Source organism: Arachis hypogaea, chromosome 5 (assembly GCF_003086295.3).
Source record: "Arachis hypogaea cultivar Tifrunner chromosome 5, arahy.Tifrunner.gnm2.J5K5, whole genome shotgun sequence".
NCBI classification, from domain to species: Eukaryota; Viridiplantae; Streptophyta; class Magnoliopsida; order Fabales; family Fabaceae; genus Arachis; species Arachis hypogaea.
Window position 1 is genome coordinate 100272746 of NC_092040.1, and position 17929 is coordinate 100290674.

General features: G+C 27.2%; 2 long non-coding RNA genes across 2 annotated transcripts; both read left to right on the top strand.

Annotated features, from left to right (window-relative positions):
- Positions 1–241: 241 nt before the first annotated feature.
- Positions 242–3359, top strand: LOC112799798 (uncharacterized). The gene is made up of 4 exons (XR_003201223.2): positions 242–413; positions 507–561; positions 808–840; positions 3052–3359. It is a non-coding gene; the product is annotated as an uncharacterized lncRNA (long non-coding RNA).
- Positions 3360–14520: 11161 nt separating this feature from the next.
- On the top strand, positions 14521–17239 carry LOC140184611 (uncharacterized). The gene is made up of 4 exons (XR_011881710.1): positions 14521–14690; positions 14782–14831; positions 14923–15059; positions 17000–17239. It is a non-coding gene; the product is annotated as an uncharacterized lncRNA (long non-coding RNA).
- Positions 17240–17929: the final 690 nt, after the last annotated feature.

Here is a 17929-nt window from a genome sequence, read left to right on the forward strand (position 1 = left end):
TGGAGAAAATAATAAATAGTTAGCGAATAAATTAATTATTAATCAAAGTGATTAAAAAATAGGTTTGATAGTTTAATGTGATAGAAAAAATTAAAACGAGAATTTCGACACTAATTTTAAAGAATTTGGCTCAAGATTAGGCCGAACGGACCGAATCGGTCGAATTGGCCCAGAATGGAGCCAAGCCCAACCCAACGGCCCAAAATCACTTAAGAAGAAGCATTCTTCTTCCATCTATTCAGCACAAACGCTGAAGCAACACCAAAGAAGGGGAAGAACACATACAAATTCACAAACCCTCACCACAAATTCAAATTCACGTAATTTTTGATCCTGAGCTCCGATTGCTGCACCGTTTGCGGTCACGTAACTACTGCGTCAAGCTCTACGATTATATCGGATCAATTTTATAGGTAAGTTTCAATCTCACCTCAATTTATCTACCCTTTTGATTTTCGAAAATTGTGAGCCTCTATGTTGAGATTTTGTCGTTTTTGGTATTTTAGGTTTGTTTTAACTTGCGGAACTAGTTGGGTTTGATTCATTTAGTCTTTGGATACGGTAAGTACCATTAACCCTACTCAATCTTTTGATTTAGTGTATTGAGAATTAAATTTTGGATATATATGTGTTATATATATATATATATATATATATATATATATATATATATATATATATATATATATAGGTGTGTATGTATGAATGATATGAAGTCTTTGAGTCATTGAAAGCTTGATTGAATACTTGGTGGTTATTAGAGCTGAATTCTTGGTGATTGAAGCTTTGCCCTTTTTGCCTAAGTAGGTTGCTTTGGATAACACGTGGAAATCGGTTAAGGTATGATTTAGGTTTCTCGTATTTAATATATAATATTCTGTGAAAACTTAGGTTAGGTAACCATAGGATAGGTTGGAATGTATGAGTATATTTAATGTTTAGTAACCTTGATAAGAATTGTGATAAGGATTTAGTGTTTGTTGAATAAGTGTTAAGTGATATATTGTGAGTTTAATGTTGGTTGGATAAGTGTTTAGTGATGAGTTGATGATAATATGTGTTTGTATATATATATATATATATATATATATATATATATATATATATATATATATATAATGAATAGGGATATGCTCATCTTGTTGATCATTTGAGATGTATATATATATATATATAATGAATAGGGATATGCTCATCTTGTTGATCATTTGAGATGTTGATGCATGATATAGTTGAATTGAGAAATGATAGGACGAGGAGATTGTTGTTGTTTTGGATATGGAAATAGCATGTTGAATGATGTGTTGATGGTAGTTGGCAAGTTGATGGTAAGGGAATTGTATAGGAAATGGAGTATAGATGATTATGTCGATATAAGTGAAGTTAAAGCATTAAAATTGTTGAAAATTGAGGTTTAATGGGTGATGGTTAGATGTGGAGTGATATTGCTATGATATTGTATGAGTTTGCTGTTGATTTTGAATGTTGTAGGTTGGTTTTTGAAAGGAACTTGCAAAGAATTGAGGTTTGAGGTTTTGTGTAAAAAAAAATTAGTTTTTGGCCGAAATTTGGCAAGTCATAATTTGGCTTCTAGATTCTCAAATTATTTCAAACTTGTTTCAAATGAAAATTGGGTGCGTGGAGTTTACGTCCGTTCAAAGAATGGAAGAAAAATGATTTAAAACGAAAAAGTTATGTGCGCCGAAAGTTTGGGATTTAAAATAGCAATTATGCAGCTTTTCAAACTTAGTTAAATTTTTGGAAAAACGTATTTTCACGCGTACCCATGCGTACGCGTGACATGGAATATTTTGCGTACGCATATACCCCATTCGTGGACAAACGCTACTGCCCGATTTTTATGTGTACGCGTAATCAGGGGATGCGTACGCGTCTTGGCCTAAACGCATATCGATGCGTATGCGTGACCCACGCGTACACGTGGCCCTATTTTTAGCAAAAATAGATTTTGTGTTTCTAGGATCAAACTCGAATCTCTAGATTTCTATTTTCATTTCTTTAGTCTAAATATTGTTAGTAAGCTTAACAATAGGATGAAGCTAGGAAAAAAGAGGTAACTTAGAGATGAAGGAAGATAACTAAACGAAGGATTGGAGAAGATGGCTTTTGTTTTGATAAGATGATGGAAGAGAGATATATGAGGCAGTTAAAAGAGTAATGTAATATTGAGATTAATGAATGAGATAATCGTGGACATTAACGAAATGAGGACGATGAGACGAGCTATGAATTTATAATTGTGTATCATAAAATATAAGAGGAATGAGTAAATGCTTATGATTTATTGAGAAAGTACAGTAGTATCGCGAGTATGCCGAAGATGCATATGTAAGCTAAAGATTGAACATTATTGAGCTTGGGGTGTTGTCTCCCCCATGTCAGCCAAGGATTAGTCCTATGGATAACATTGAGCTTGGGGTGTTGTTTTCTCCATGTCAGCTTGGGGTGTTGTCTCTTCTCCCCATGTCAGCTTGGGATTCGTCCCATGGATATCATTGAGATTGGGGGCATTCTCTTTCCCATGTCAGCTTGAAAATTCTCCTCATGGTGTATTTTTTTTAGCTTGAGAACATGTTGGAATGGCTACGTAACCGATAGTTGATATCAACAACCATAGGACAGGCATGCATCATATGCATTTGTATGTATTGCTTGTTTGTGCATTAATTAGGATTGCCTAATTGATTATAATATGCTAATTGTCATAATTGATATCTGTATTCTACCTGTGTTTGCTTTGTCTGCTTGTTTGTCTTTGTAATTATCGAAGATGGAGGAACGGAGGAAAGGCGGAGAGATTGAGGATTCTATTTAAGTTCCAGTTAGATTTAAGGAATTGATTTAGTTTAGAAAGCCTTAGAGAACCACCGTGATTTATGGTTTCTATTTAGTTCTTTAAGTTTTATAATCTGAGTGTCGGCGTTCTAGGATTGCCTCTAGCATTCCCAAGACCTTATATATTATGTGTGTGGCACCTTTACCATGCTGAGAACCTCCAGTTCTCATCCCATACTGTGTTGTTGTTTTCAGATGCAGGTCGAGAGGCACCTCGCTAGGCGTCTGGATTCCTGAAGTGGAGGGGTTTCTGGGTTCTTTTATTATGTAGCTTATGTATATATGTACTTAGTTTTCTCTCCAAGAAACTTGTTTATTTTGTTCCTCTTAGAGGTTAAAGGAGAGCTAGGGTTCTACCTATGTATTTGGAGTTTTTAGGATATGTATATATGTATGTAAATATTCTCTGGCCAGCCTTGGCTTCGCAGGCTGAGTTAGGAGCTAATTATTTTGTATCCTTGACTCTCTATTCTCATTTTCTATCTATTTATACTTATTATCTTTAGATTTCTTAGCACGCAAGTTATCTCGTTTCCTGAGCGTTGCGCTTTTACTTTGCGTTTTTGTTTTACCCATTTTTCAAGGCTCCTAGTTAAATATCTCTTGCACTATTATGTTATATATATATATATATATATATATATATATATATATATATTTACTTTTAGGGGTCGTAATACCTTACTATCTCAGTCTTATGACTTAAGCATAAAATTAAGTGTGGTAGGGTGTTACAAGCTCACCCTTTTTTCAGAGGAGTTGTATCTGCTCTCCGAATTGAGATCTTGATACAAGTTTGATTCGACACTCTGTCAAAGTTACCAAAAATCAAGTGAAACAAACACAAAATACACTAATATAGTCTTAAAATACAATATTTATATCCATGTTTCACCTAGCAAATACAATTTTTTATTTCTGTATCTATATCTCAATATCCTGTCCTTATAAATAAATACAGTCATAATTATCAAAATAACTTAGTTACATAGCATATTCTTTTAATACATAAAAAAATGATTTGCTAATTATTAAATAATCTATAAATCAAATTCAAATCATATCATGAAGAAATATAAATGGAAGGTGATTAGTTTTGTCAAATCTCTAGTTCATTCTTAAATATATAAACTAGTTTATGTTCTCATGCGCTACAGGAAATAACACATACAATTATATAAATTTTTATTAAAAAATTAAATAAAAAATATATACAGTAATTATGATTATAAATATTTTATAATTTGAAAATATTAAAAATAATTTGTATTTGTCTTAACTAATTTAGATTAGTTGAATGGTCATTTTATTTGTCTATTTAAACAAGTATTTAGAATTTAAATATCACTTTGTGTATGTAAAATCTATTAGTTAGCGACAGATATAATACCCTAACTAATAAACCCATTATGTGTAGGCCATAATCGGCTATTAGCTAAAACATTACAGTGACCTTTAACCTTAATTTAACGTATCAATAGTATTAACAATACATAAATAGGAGCCTGTGAACCAATTTTTTTTAATACCATAATAAAATTGGTAAAATAGAATTAGCATGAATATATGAATGAAAAAATTTAAATAAGAATCTCGAATTCAATTAATAATACGAATTATACAATACATAATGATTATCTGAAATCAAAATTTGTACCTTAGTTGATGACAGTTCCAACTTCTTGATCCTTTCTCTCCGGCCAATTTAAGACTCAATCAATCCCTCACCAATCCAAATTTCAATCAACATTATACAATTTAATTTCATTTCATTCAATTCATATAATGTTCATGCTAGGGTTTCACATAAATTAGGAAAAAATAGAGGAAAAAAGCTCCTTTACCTCAGTCTACATGAACATGGGTTAAAATTTTGTTAGAGTTTGAGTTTGAACTTTCTCTAAAACATACAAATCACAAACTCAATACCTCACCCCCCAAAAATGTGAAAATAGTGAGAAATAGAGAAATAGAGGGAAGTTCTCGTGATTACTCACCACAAAAGTGGGTGAGAGCAACGCGTAAGCGCAAATGAGTCGTCGATTGGATCTCCGATTTGTGAGAAAAAATGAATTTAAAGGTGAAGGTGAATAGCATTTTAGGATTCTTCGTCTCTTCCTCTCCTCACTCTCGAACTCTCTATCTCTCTTGTGGAGAAAAATGAATGAAAAAATGAAATGAAGTCACATTTTTGACCCCTTAAATGAGGGGTATTTTTGTCCTTTTTTCTATTAGCCCTACTAGGGACAAAATTTTAAATATATATGTTTCGATTTGTATTCTAAATATTTTTCTGATCATTTTTATATTTTTATTTCTCTCATACATAGTACTAGACAGACCTAAGCATGTCCAGTTAATTATAATGCAAGTATGTATCTTTTTATAAATAATTATATTTTTATATTCAAAATAATTTTTTGAGTTCAAATTTTAGCCATAAATTTTTAAATTATGAAATTTATATTTTTAACCCAGATAGAGCGTTTTCAAACCCTCTTATTTTAATTTTAATTATACAATTCGTTAGTAAATTTCTCGGATCTTACTGCAGATCCTTAATAAATAGAGTATTAATACGTGATGGATTAGTCCTTGGCCCCCTGAGTTAGAAATTATGTAGAAAAAAAATTGTATTTGTCTTTAAAATCGAACAATTTCTCATTAATAGCAATACTTATGGAGTTTTGTCTTTGTTAAAATTTACTTGGGTTAATTTTATTTGTTGGTATCATATTCATTCTTGAAGTCAAATAAAACAATATAATCAACATTGTTACTTGTTAAAACTTCACATTTTATGACATGATTTTTAAATTTTCAAATTTATATACTTCTATCATTACAAAAGTTATTAGATTGATTAATATTTTTTGTTAACATGGTGTACCGAAACATCATCATGGAGTATTAGTTACTGTGAAGAGAAATCCATAACAACTTTTGTTATTCAATATATAATTTATTGTATTAAAAAATAAATTAGTATTTTCTGAATTGGTAAATACATTTTCTTCTAATTTTTTACACCATTTTATTTGATAATATTTACCATTAAAGAATAACAAATGACCATACTATCCTACAATATGATGTACAAAGTAATTTCTTATCTTAAAATTAATCCTAGTTAGTGAGATAAAATTAAAAATATATATTTTTTATTTTATTACTCAAATTTACATTTAAATTTAAAAATTGATTAACAACTCATCTCTTTTTAATTTCAATAACAAAAATAAAATTAGTTAGGTACAAAATATTCAATATTTAATCATTTCAATTTTAGTTACCAAAAATTAGGTTAAAAATTAATTATAAGCTTAATAATCGATAATATATATATTATATATATTATATTAGTACGCAAATAATAATATCTAATATTAATTATTTATTTTTTTTACAAGACTAATGTATAATCTATTAATGATTGATTTATTGTCCAAATTTTTTTTCATAAACTTTGTAGTATTTGAAAATGGTGATCTTATTTTTTATTATTATTTAATAAACTATTCATAATTTTTTAATTATGTAATTAACTTAATTAATAATTATTATTATTATTATTATATTAAAAATATATCAATTTATACTATTTATATATTTTTTTACTATTAATAAATAAGTAAGTATATTTGCACTATTATGCTTATTGTCCTAGATGATGACTTAAGTTATTTATTTTGTATGTTAAATAACATCTTGTACTTTAAATTCATTAAATATTAAGATAAAAAAATTATGCAATAAATTATATACATAGTCATTACAAAAAAAGTATTAATAATCCTTGTTATTTGTAGTGTCATGTATATATTAGAATTATCTATTTTAATTATGTGAGTGATTATTATTATTTTCACTTTTTCATTACATTAGTAAATAATATTCAAAACTAAAAAAATTAATTTTTTTTTAATTTGAATTAAAAAAATCTCTTATAAATATATCTAATTTTTATATATATTAAATATTATAACATTAAATAATATAGTATTTGTTAAAACAATGACTCAAAATATTAATCCAAGATATACCTGAGTCTAATAAAACCTTAATGAAAGCAAGATCAACTTAGGTCCATTGTTAGGGTCCCAAATCCGACTTAGGTTCATTACCTTAAAGGTCCAATATAGATGAAGTCAATGTGTTTTCTCTCAAATAGGCTCAAATTGAATCTATGTTGCTAATTAGGTATGGTGTAGTTAAAATCACGACTCTACTCGTAGAATCGCACGATTCTGCGATTTTGTTTCTCCCTCCCGTCTCGTTTATGTCTCTCGTCTTCCAGGAAGCAGCTCCATGCTGAATCGCCGAGGAAACACGCTCAAATGCTGGAATCGCGAGTTTCTGGCGACGTTGCGTTCCAATTTCAAGAAAGCTTTTTCTTGGCCCAAATTACAACCAATTCAAACCCTAAAGTCCAATCTGAAGTGAAGAAGGTAAATGTAAAATGTTCCTACAAATTCTTCTTGAACTGTTTATCCTAGCAATTTTTTCTCAATCTATGACTGCCTTTTTAGTTTTTACCTCATTCAATCTATCACTTTTTCTCTCTCTAAACTTTGAACTCCCTCTGAATTATGAAATCACCAAATCGGAGAAGAAAAGTTGTGTTACTGTGATCCGTAAGGCTTGTTGTAATGCCGCATGTGAGTGTATCTCTGTCTTTCTAGCTCTCTCTAACTGCAACTGTAACTGCATTGGAATGTTGTTAATTTAGTGTTGCTGATGGTTTGTGTCATTGACTACCGGTGTTCGTGGTTGGTTGTTGCTGTCTACTGCGCTCTTTGTCTACCCTGTTCAGTGATTGTTCATTTTAGTGCGGTTTGTGTTCACAAAACACAATAAAATTGTTCTTCACTTTTTTGCAGGTTGAATTTTTTTGTTGAATTTTATTTAGCTAAAAACTTGAATTGTTAATTTATTATTATAGCATTGGACATAGTTTTTCAAAAACTAAATACTTATGCTATAAAATGAACGGATACTTTGTGAAGGATGATCGAAATATGGTGTAATGCACAAACAAAGATAGCAGATTTTTTATGTCATAATTAATTATTCATTGCAATAATTTAATTGCTTTATTTATTATTTAACTTTATTTTATGTCATATAAATATGTGAGTTGTGAATTTGTGTATTGATTTGTGATTGAACTTTGTTATGAGTTGTAACTTTTAACTTGTGAATTTGTGTTATAAGATTTTTTATAATTTTTAATTTTATATTTTATGAGTCACATTTACATTCTGTCTTACGATTCAATGACTTACGATTTTGAACTAACTTTTCGAGTCGAGGTAAAAACTACAAGTTTACTACCTTGGTAATGGGTACTTAGAGAAGTGTGACAGACCTTCTTTTCATCCTTCACCCCTGTTTAAAAAAATATTCTCATTCCTTCTCCGTCTTTGCAAGTCCCTATTTAATTGCCCCTATAGAAAACGCAGATCTCCTCGGATATCTACGAATACTCTTTGAAATTTTTTTAAAAAAATTAACACGAAAGGTATGGTATAATAATCATAAATAATCAATTCAATATAATTTAACACAATTCACAACATATATATTATGAAAGATAATATTTCAAAAGGAAAAAACATAAAAACATCTTCCAACATAATAACATAACATAATTTTTTGGAACGATATTGAGCGACGTAGCGATAGATTTGAGAGGCAGAGAAAATGAGTTAGAGAGATAGAAAGAGAGAGAATCGAGGCTGAGAATGAATTTGGAAGAAAAAGAAAATATTCGAGTTTGAGGCAGAAATTAGAGTTACTAAATTCAAAAAATGGATTTATATATATATATATATATATATATATATATATATATATATATATATATATATATATAAATTAGAATAAATTAAAAATTTTATATTTACGTGGATTTAATGGGTCTCATAAGATGGGTACTTATATCTCTGTCCCTATCCATTTTGCGAGGGCAGGTCGTGGGGATCTCATGGGCTCTTACCTAGTCCCAAAATGCGAATAATCCCTGCAAATACTTGTTTTGACTATTTTTATGATCATCCCTATTGCTAGTATTCGATAGTTTGTGACGTGGAGTTATTCCATCCACTTAGTAAATTCTTAGATAATCAAAGTCTAGATTATATTATGGGTAAAGTATATTTTTTGTCCATGAAGTTTGGCAAAAGTTTCAAAAATACCCCTAAATTTTATTTTATTTCAATTTTATCCCAAAAGTTTTCGATTTGCATCAAATATATCCTCAACGGCTAAATTTTTAAAAAATTTAAGACTAATCTAACAATAATACATGAAAATTATGCTTGATTTGCTTGTGTTGAGGGTTGTTCTTATGATATTGTTGTTAAATTGATCTTAAATTTTTTGAAAAATTAGCCGTCAGAGGTATATTTGATGCAAATCGAAAACTTTTGGAACAAAATTGAAACAAAATAAAACTTAGGGATATTTTTGAAATTTTTGTCAAACTTCAGGGACAAAAAGTATACTTTACCCTTATATCACTCATATAAAGTCACATGTATCCTTGTTATAACAATATTAATAGAAGATAAATGGATAAACACTAAATAAGTCACATTTTTTATATATATAACAATAACTAATATCACATATTACAACTTATGAAATTATAATACTTTAAGAGGTGATGCATTGATAACTTAAATGTTAATAAGTCTAAAAAATTTTAAAAAAAAAAATAAAAATATCAAAAAATTACATGTTGATCCATAAGATTTTTTTTTTAAATTTGTCTATAGTCTATAATTAATAACTTTGAAAATACGTATATGTTATTTATCTTATATATTTTTTATTTTATGAAGACTTATAATTTTTTTATCAACAATATTAGTGGTTATAAAGAAATTTTTATTTTTAAATAAAATTATAAAAAATTAAAAATAAAATTAGTTGCTATTTTTCTGATACTTTATTTAGTTTTTATCTTAAATAAAATTAAATTATGTATTTAATTTATATTCGTTTGTTTATCCTAATAATTGTATATAATAGATAATATATTTAAGCATATTTTAAAAGAAATTATTTAATTTTATATAATTGAAAGTTAACAATGAAATTGAGATTAAGATGAAGTGAAATATAATAAAAATATGAAGAGTAAAAGTAAACAATAAAAAATTAAATAAGGTAATAAAATAATTAAAAAATAAGAAAAGACAGAAAAAATAATGTGTGTAGTCAATAAAAACACCCATAAAAAAAATTTAGTATAATCAATGAATATAAGATGAAAGACAAAAAATTAAAATATGTTTTTATTAAAAAATTTATTAAAAAAGCATTATAAAGAAGAATCTATTAACCAAGTTCTATGAAAATATTATAAAAAATTTAAAATATTAGTAAATAAAATAGTAACTCCTTTAAGAACTAATAATCAAATACATAAAAGCACATTCTCTTTCATATATATAGAAAATAATAAGAGAATAATTCAAATTACATTTATTTATTTTATTTTTTATTTATTATTTATTAAATAATTTAATATTTAACTTGATCAAATCAAATAATATAATTAATTAGTTATAATTAATGTTGTTTATTCTAGTGGTATAATTGAAACATATTAAAACTCTAAAAGGTAAAATTAAAACAAAATAGCATTTGCTATCTTGTAATATTTTAAATAAAAATCTTATTTATACATCTTTAAAATACATCACTTTAATACAATGATATTTTTTATTAAAAATAAACATTATGGTAAATATCACATATATTTTTTAGTAAACTATATACAAATATTTTTTTGAAGTATATCACTTTTATTATATGAAAATAATTTAGATACCTTTAAATGTGATTATGATAATTAACTAAGTATTATGTATTCTTTACTAATTTATATTTAATAATTTACCTCTAATAATACATTTAATAATGTAATATTTAGTTTGTTATATCTATAAAATTTTTAATTATAGTAAAAATATAAGATATGATGCAAAAAAAGCTAAAACGACATAATTTTTCACTAAAAAATATATTTTGTGTTCATTTTTTAGATATGTGTCTATTTTTTTCAACTCGTAAATTTTAATTGATATAAATTAATGACAGTTAAGTGTACAACAAAAATAGCAATTAATACAAAAATAAAATTTAAGTAAGACAAACATGTTCTGAAAAATTGAAATAAAATAAAGGCTTTCAATTATGATGATTAATTATAATCATATATATTTACTTCAAGCTAAGATTTATATTTCGAAATTCATAATATTAATATTTTGTATTTTTATTTTCTCAATTTTTAACTATTATAAACATTAGTTACTCTCTAATAATGACAATCTTTTTTAAAAATAAGCATAATTAAACAATCTTAAAAATATATAATAATTTTCAAAATAACAAAAAAATATACAATTACTTAAAATATAATATTTGTATAGCAACTGAAATTTAATTGTCAATATAAAAATTATATATAATATCATATCGAAATCAAATAAGTGTTTACTCAGATAATTTAATATTTATATAATATGACAAAATAAATTAAAATTTTAGCTTAACCATAGTAAATGTTCAAGTTTAAATTTTCATAAATCAAATTTTATTTCTTTTTGTCAAAGTGAATTATGCAATAAAAAAATTTATAAGAACATTATTGATGCTCAAATAATAGAAATAAGATCATATTAATTATATTTATACAATAATATAAAATTATAAAGTTTAATATTCATCATATATATATATATATATATTAAAGTAGAAAATAATCTACTCATAAATAAAAAATTAAAAAAATCTTAAAAGTTAAATATGCAGATAAAAAAATAAATTATAGCTTTTAAAAGTTATCTCTATAATTTATTACATAAATAATAAAATTGTAAAAATCATGTATCTATATAAATTAAATTATATTAAATTATAAGTTATCTAGATATTTAATCAAACTAATTAATTTGTAATTGATTTAATTTAATAATTTAGAAAAAAATTGAATAATATTTTTTAGAAATATACCAATCCAAATAATCTAGATTGAAGATAAAAAATATAACCAAATTATATAATATAATATAATATTCCTAAAAGTTTTTTTATAGCAAATCTAATGCTAAAATATCTATTATTATCCGTGGTATAATCTAATTTCACAATTATTTAAACTTTGTTTTTATAAAAAAAATTACATTATTTATTTAAAAAAACAAAAAAATACTTACTACTATAATTTAAATAGAATACAAAATAGATATTAAACCAATTTTTTTTAATAATTACTCAGCCACAAATATCCATCGGAGATATAAAGTTTAAAAGCATACAAAGTAAATATAACACCTACACCCTTTACACTAACACGATAAGATAATCATCATAAGTCTCTTTAACACAAATTAAACAGAACAACATATAATAATAAAGAAAAAATCAAATCCAAAAGATTTATAGAACACCTATCATGTCTTACGACTGATAGTATTAAAGAAACTTTAACTATTTATTCTTTTATTAATATTTTTTTATCTACTCTGTACTTCATCTACGAATATGCCAAGAACCAAACCTATCCTTAAACCTTTTAAAATATCGTATATTCTTGTCAAACACAATATCATTATACGTCATCCATATACACCAAAGAACTGAAAATAATAAAATCATCCATCTTTTCTTTATAAAAACTACTGAATGGAAGAACCGTTGGTCAAAAGATGAGATTCTATTATAATATATATGACTTTTTATGAAGATAACATAAAAATGAATGGTACAGAATAATATTATATATATTTAAGTTAATTATAATCTTTTTTTAATAACCAAATTTGTTGTAACGTAACCGATAAACAATAACAGTTAATATAGATTAGATATGCTTTGAGTATAGTATACGTTTTATTATTTTATATGAAACAATATTAGTTTTAATTTATATATTTATTATTGGATATTAAAAATAGAAAGTATTTGTATTGTTAGTATTTTTTTAATTTTTCTCAACTCCAACCATGATTAGGCCTAAAAGTTCACCCACCTCATTAGAAATAAATGCAATCTAATCAGTTTTTATCTGATAGTGCTATACATTGGCATAATCACAGAAGATTTAATTTTAGCGAGTTAACAATATGGTGTTTAAGTATCCCAGGAGTATTTTTATGCATAGAATTATCAATCAATTATGTATGGCTTCTGATGAAAATAATATATTCAACATAGATGTTGTTTGTTAGGTAAAAGATAACAGATTAACAAAAAAAAATAATTACAATGTATATATTCATTTTAACAAATATTCTTCTATCTAATACTAAAAAAAATACACTGACCAACCTAAATTATTATAGGTTCAACTTCTATTGACAACGGAAGAATGCCTAAATTGAGACATTTTTAGGTTATAGTATTTGTCAAACAAACAATTAATGAAACAGTCATCCGTACCTTCTCATTTTGAGTATATTTATACATAAAAGAAATTATACATTGAAAAAAAAAAAGAAGAAAACAATAGTTAAAATAGCGAAAGCGATAAAAATGATAATTTTTATAATTTGGTATGGCCATCTATGTATAGAAAATTAGAAGACCATGATTATCTAACAAAATTAATTTGTATTCATTGCATTCAATTTGAATAAATAAAAAATATCTTATTTTAGTTTAGTCTTTAATTCACATAATTTGAATTTAGCTCAATATATATGATTTGATTTGATTTAATTATTAGTGAAAAATATCTTGATTGTCTATTTTATTCATAGATTTATTATTTTAATAATGAATAGATTTATTAAATCAATTAATTAATACACATAATTAGTATAATTAATTTAATTTAATAAATTAAAAACAATAAATTAAAAAACATTAACAAAACACTAAAAGAAATAAATTAGGAAATACTATCAAATCAAATTAATGTAAATTATAATAAATTATATGATATTAAATATCTAATCAAATCAATTAGTTGATATATTTAATTTATTATAATAAATTATATTTAATGAGTTAAAAGAAATAAATCGCTAAACACTCTCAGAAGTATGACATGTCATCTCCATCATTAAGTGTAGAAACCTTATTTTTATATAATAAAATAGATAATAAATAGAATAGATGAAAATATAACATGTGACATATTTTAATTATAAAATTGGTAATATATAATAATTTTTTTATGAATCTTTATTTCTTATTTGTTATTAATTTTTACGTTATTACTTAATAATTTTCGCTTATGAAACTATCAACTATCTAATATTATGATTTAGTTAATAAGAATGATGACATTAATATTTTTTTTCTAAGTCTTGTTATTATTTATAATTAGGAAAGAGCCATAAATAAATTTATTTTCTTAATGAATGTTAAAATTTTGTTATGAAATTTATTTTAATGACTAATGTAAACCCCGTTAAATTAGTAAATAATTAGTCAATAAATTAATTTTTAATAAAAAAATTAGAAATATGAATATTATATTAAATTAGGATAGATCGCATCAAAACGAGAATTTTGACACAAATTTCGAAAAATTCAGCCCAAAATTAGATCGAACGGGGCCAAACCGGTTGAATCGGATCCAAACCGGACCCGTGGGCCCAACCGGCCCAACACTTAAGTGAGCCAAAGCTCATTTTCTCCTCCAAAATGCAATAGAAGCAGCACTGAACGCAGCTGGAGAGGAGAAGGGTATGAAACCCTTACGTTAATTTCAAAACACCGTAACTTTCCAATTCGAGCTCCGATTACCGCACTGTTTGCGGTCACACGACCACCGCGTCGAGCTCTACGTTTCTACCGGAACAATTTCATAGGTAAGCTATTTAATTATTCTCAACCACTCCTTCCCCCAATTTTCAAAAATTATGTGGAGGTGTTGAATTTCTTTTCTCTTTGATGTTTTAGGATCTAATTAGCTTGAGAAAAGCGTTCACTCTTGCTTATACGAAGTTTGGGTAAGATGAGGATACCATGATTCTATTTAATTTTCTGAATTTATGCCTTGGGTATTAAATTGGGTGTATATGTGTTATGAATGTGTATTAGGTAGTGAATAAATAATTGGAGATTGAAATTGTGGATATTGGAACTTGGAGGAGGCTGAGCATTAGTATTTTATTGAAGTTTTGGGGCTATGTTAGTTTTAATGAATTGTCTTGATCATTACGAGGATATCGGCCAAGGTATGGTTTAGGTTTCTTGCATTTAATATATAATGTTCTGTGAAAACTTAGACTAGATGACCATAGGATAGGTTGGAATGCATGTGTATATTTATTGTTTGAATTTAGATCCTCTAAATTTTAGATTTTTACTTTAGAGAATAAAGTGAGATCTCTCACTATTGAATGCTTTCTCTCTCATGTTTTCTCTTGGTCCCACCTATGAAATAAATGGTGATAGATCATATCTTAATTTCTAAAGTAAAATTCAAAATTTAGAGAATCCAAATCCTTATTGTTTAGTATCTTGTTGATAAACATGTTTGGTTTGGTGCTTGTTGATTAATTGGTGATTTGATGAATATTGATTTGAGGTATGACTATTGTGGAGGTTGTTGTGATAATGAGGAAGGGCATATTGTGTTATAAGCCTAGGATTTATAAGCTATGGTTTGGGTTGATGGATTTAAGTGGTGTATGTGTATTATTGTTGATTTGAGGTAAGTTTATTGTGGTGATTGTTGTGATGATGAGGAAGAGTATATTGTATTAAAAAATGTACGTTTGTTGATAAAAAGGATGGAGCTTTTGAATGAAAATGAGGTTTGGGAATTTTGCAAAATTTGGTTTTGGGTCAAACTTCAGCGAGCCATAACTTGGCTTCTGGACCCTCAATTTGTTTCAACTTATTTTAAAATGAAAATAAGATTCATGAAGTTTATGCCATTTGAAGAACGGGTGAAAAATATTTTAATTCGAAGAATTTATGGGTGTTGGAAGATTTGAAAAAAAATTGTTTTCTTTTCAATTCTACAGCTTGCTATCTAATCAGGTTTTTGGAAAACGTACGTCCACGCGTACGCATGATATGAAATTTTGAATGTACGTACGTGAATAGCCCTATGCATACGCGAATAGCCCTATGCGTACGCGTAATGGGCCAGTATGCATGTCCACGCGTACGCGTGGTCCACGTGTGCGCGTGACATGATGTACTCACCTACGCATACGCATGACAAGGAGATGCGCGCACGAGCTGCCTTTTTATACTCCCACTCACGCGTACGCGTCGCCCCTATTCCAGCAAACATGATTTTCTAAGTTTTAAACCCTATTTCAAACTTCTAAACCTCTATTTTCAATCCTTTGGTCATAAATAAAAGTATTAAATCTGATAATTAGATGGAGCTAGGAAATGGGGATAACTTGGAGGTGAAGTAAAGTTGAAAAAGTGATGAATTGAATAATGATTATGTATGATATTTGGCTAAATAATCAAATGATCTGAGATACGAGATTCCCTGGGTAAAGTACCGTGGCTTGCCACCACGTGTACCAGGTCGAAAACTCGATACTCTATTGACCCTACGACGTAAGGGTGACCGGGCACTTATAAATTCCCAGGAATGTTACACCCATTGAGCAATATTGATTATTTGAGGAAAAGTTATGCATAGACTCTTGGGGATGCACGTCGAGGGACAGTCCAAGGGTTTAGCAAACCAGACTTATCGGGTTGGCTTGATAACCGACAGATGAGACTCATCAGCCATAAGATAGGCATGCATCATGTGCATATTACTTGAATTACTTGTTTGTGCATTAACTGGGTGTGCCTAAGTGTATTTGTTATGTTAAATGTATATTTGTTACCTGCAGTATTTGTAACCTTCTTGTGCTTGCCTTTATCTGCTTATTTGTCTGTGATATGTTGTCGGAGGTGGAGGTATAGAGGAAATGCAGTAGGACTTAGATTCAAGATTAAGTTAAGTTAGGCTTAGATACTCTTAGAAAACCACCTTTTATGGTTTCTGTTTAATACTTTAAGCTTTACAATTTGAGTGTCGGCGTTCTAGGATTGTCTCTGGCATTCCCAGGACCTTATATCTTATATGTGCGGCACATTTACCATACTGAGAACCTCTGGTTCTCACCCAATACCATGTTGTTGTTTTTTCCAGATGCAGGTCGAGAGATACCTCGTTAGGCGTCTGGACTTCTGAAGCGAAGTGGTTATCGGGTTACTTTTTGATTGTATAGTCGTGTATATATATGTACTTAGTTCTCTCTCCGCATGACTTGTTCCTTTTGACCCTCTTAGAGGCTTATGGAGAGACATGATTTTGTTTATATATATATATATATATATATTCTCCGGCTAGCCTTGACTTCGCGAACTGAGTTAGGAGCTTGTTATTGTATATCTTTGGCCTTCTATTCTTTCTTTTGTTATCTTATACTTGATAGTTATAGTTTTCTTAGTACGTAAGTTAACTCGTTTTCTGAGCATTGCGTTTTTATTTCGCTATTTTTATTACACCTGTTCTTCAAGGCTCCTAGTTTATTATATTCTTTCTGCTATTATATGTACACATTTTACTTTAGAGGTCGTAATACCACACCACCTCTATTTTACGACTTAAGCGTAAAGCTTCATGTAGTAGGGTATTACCACTAATTAATTAATTAATTAATACACATAATAAATTTGATTTAATAAATTAAAAGAAATAAATTAGAAAATACTAACAGGATATTAAAAGAAATAATTAGAAAATACTAACAGGATATTAAAAGAAATAATTAGAAAATACTACCAACATACATTGATATAAATGATAATAAATTGTGTAATATTTAAATATTCAATTAAATTAATTAGTTGATGTAGTTAATTTATTGTAATAACTTGTACTTAATAAGTTAAAAGAAATAAATCGAAAAATACTCTTAGAAGTATGTCATGTCAGGTTAGCTTTATTATTAAGCGTAAAAATTCGATTTTTATATAATAGAATAGATAGATAAATATAACAGTACTTTTTAACGTGTGCATTTTAAGATGTGTTTTCTTTTCAGTAAATTTTATCACAAACATATCAAACTCTTAT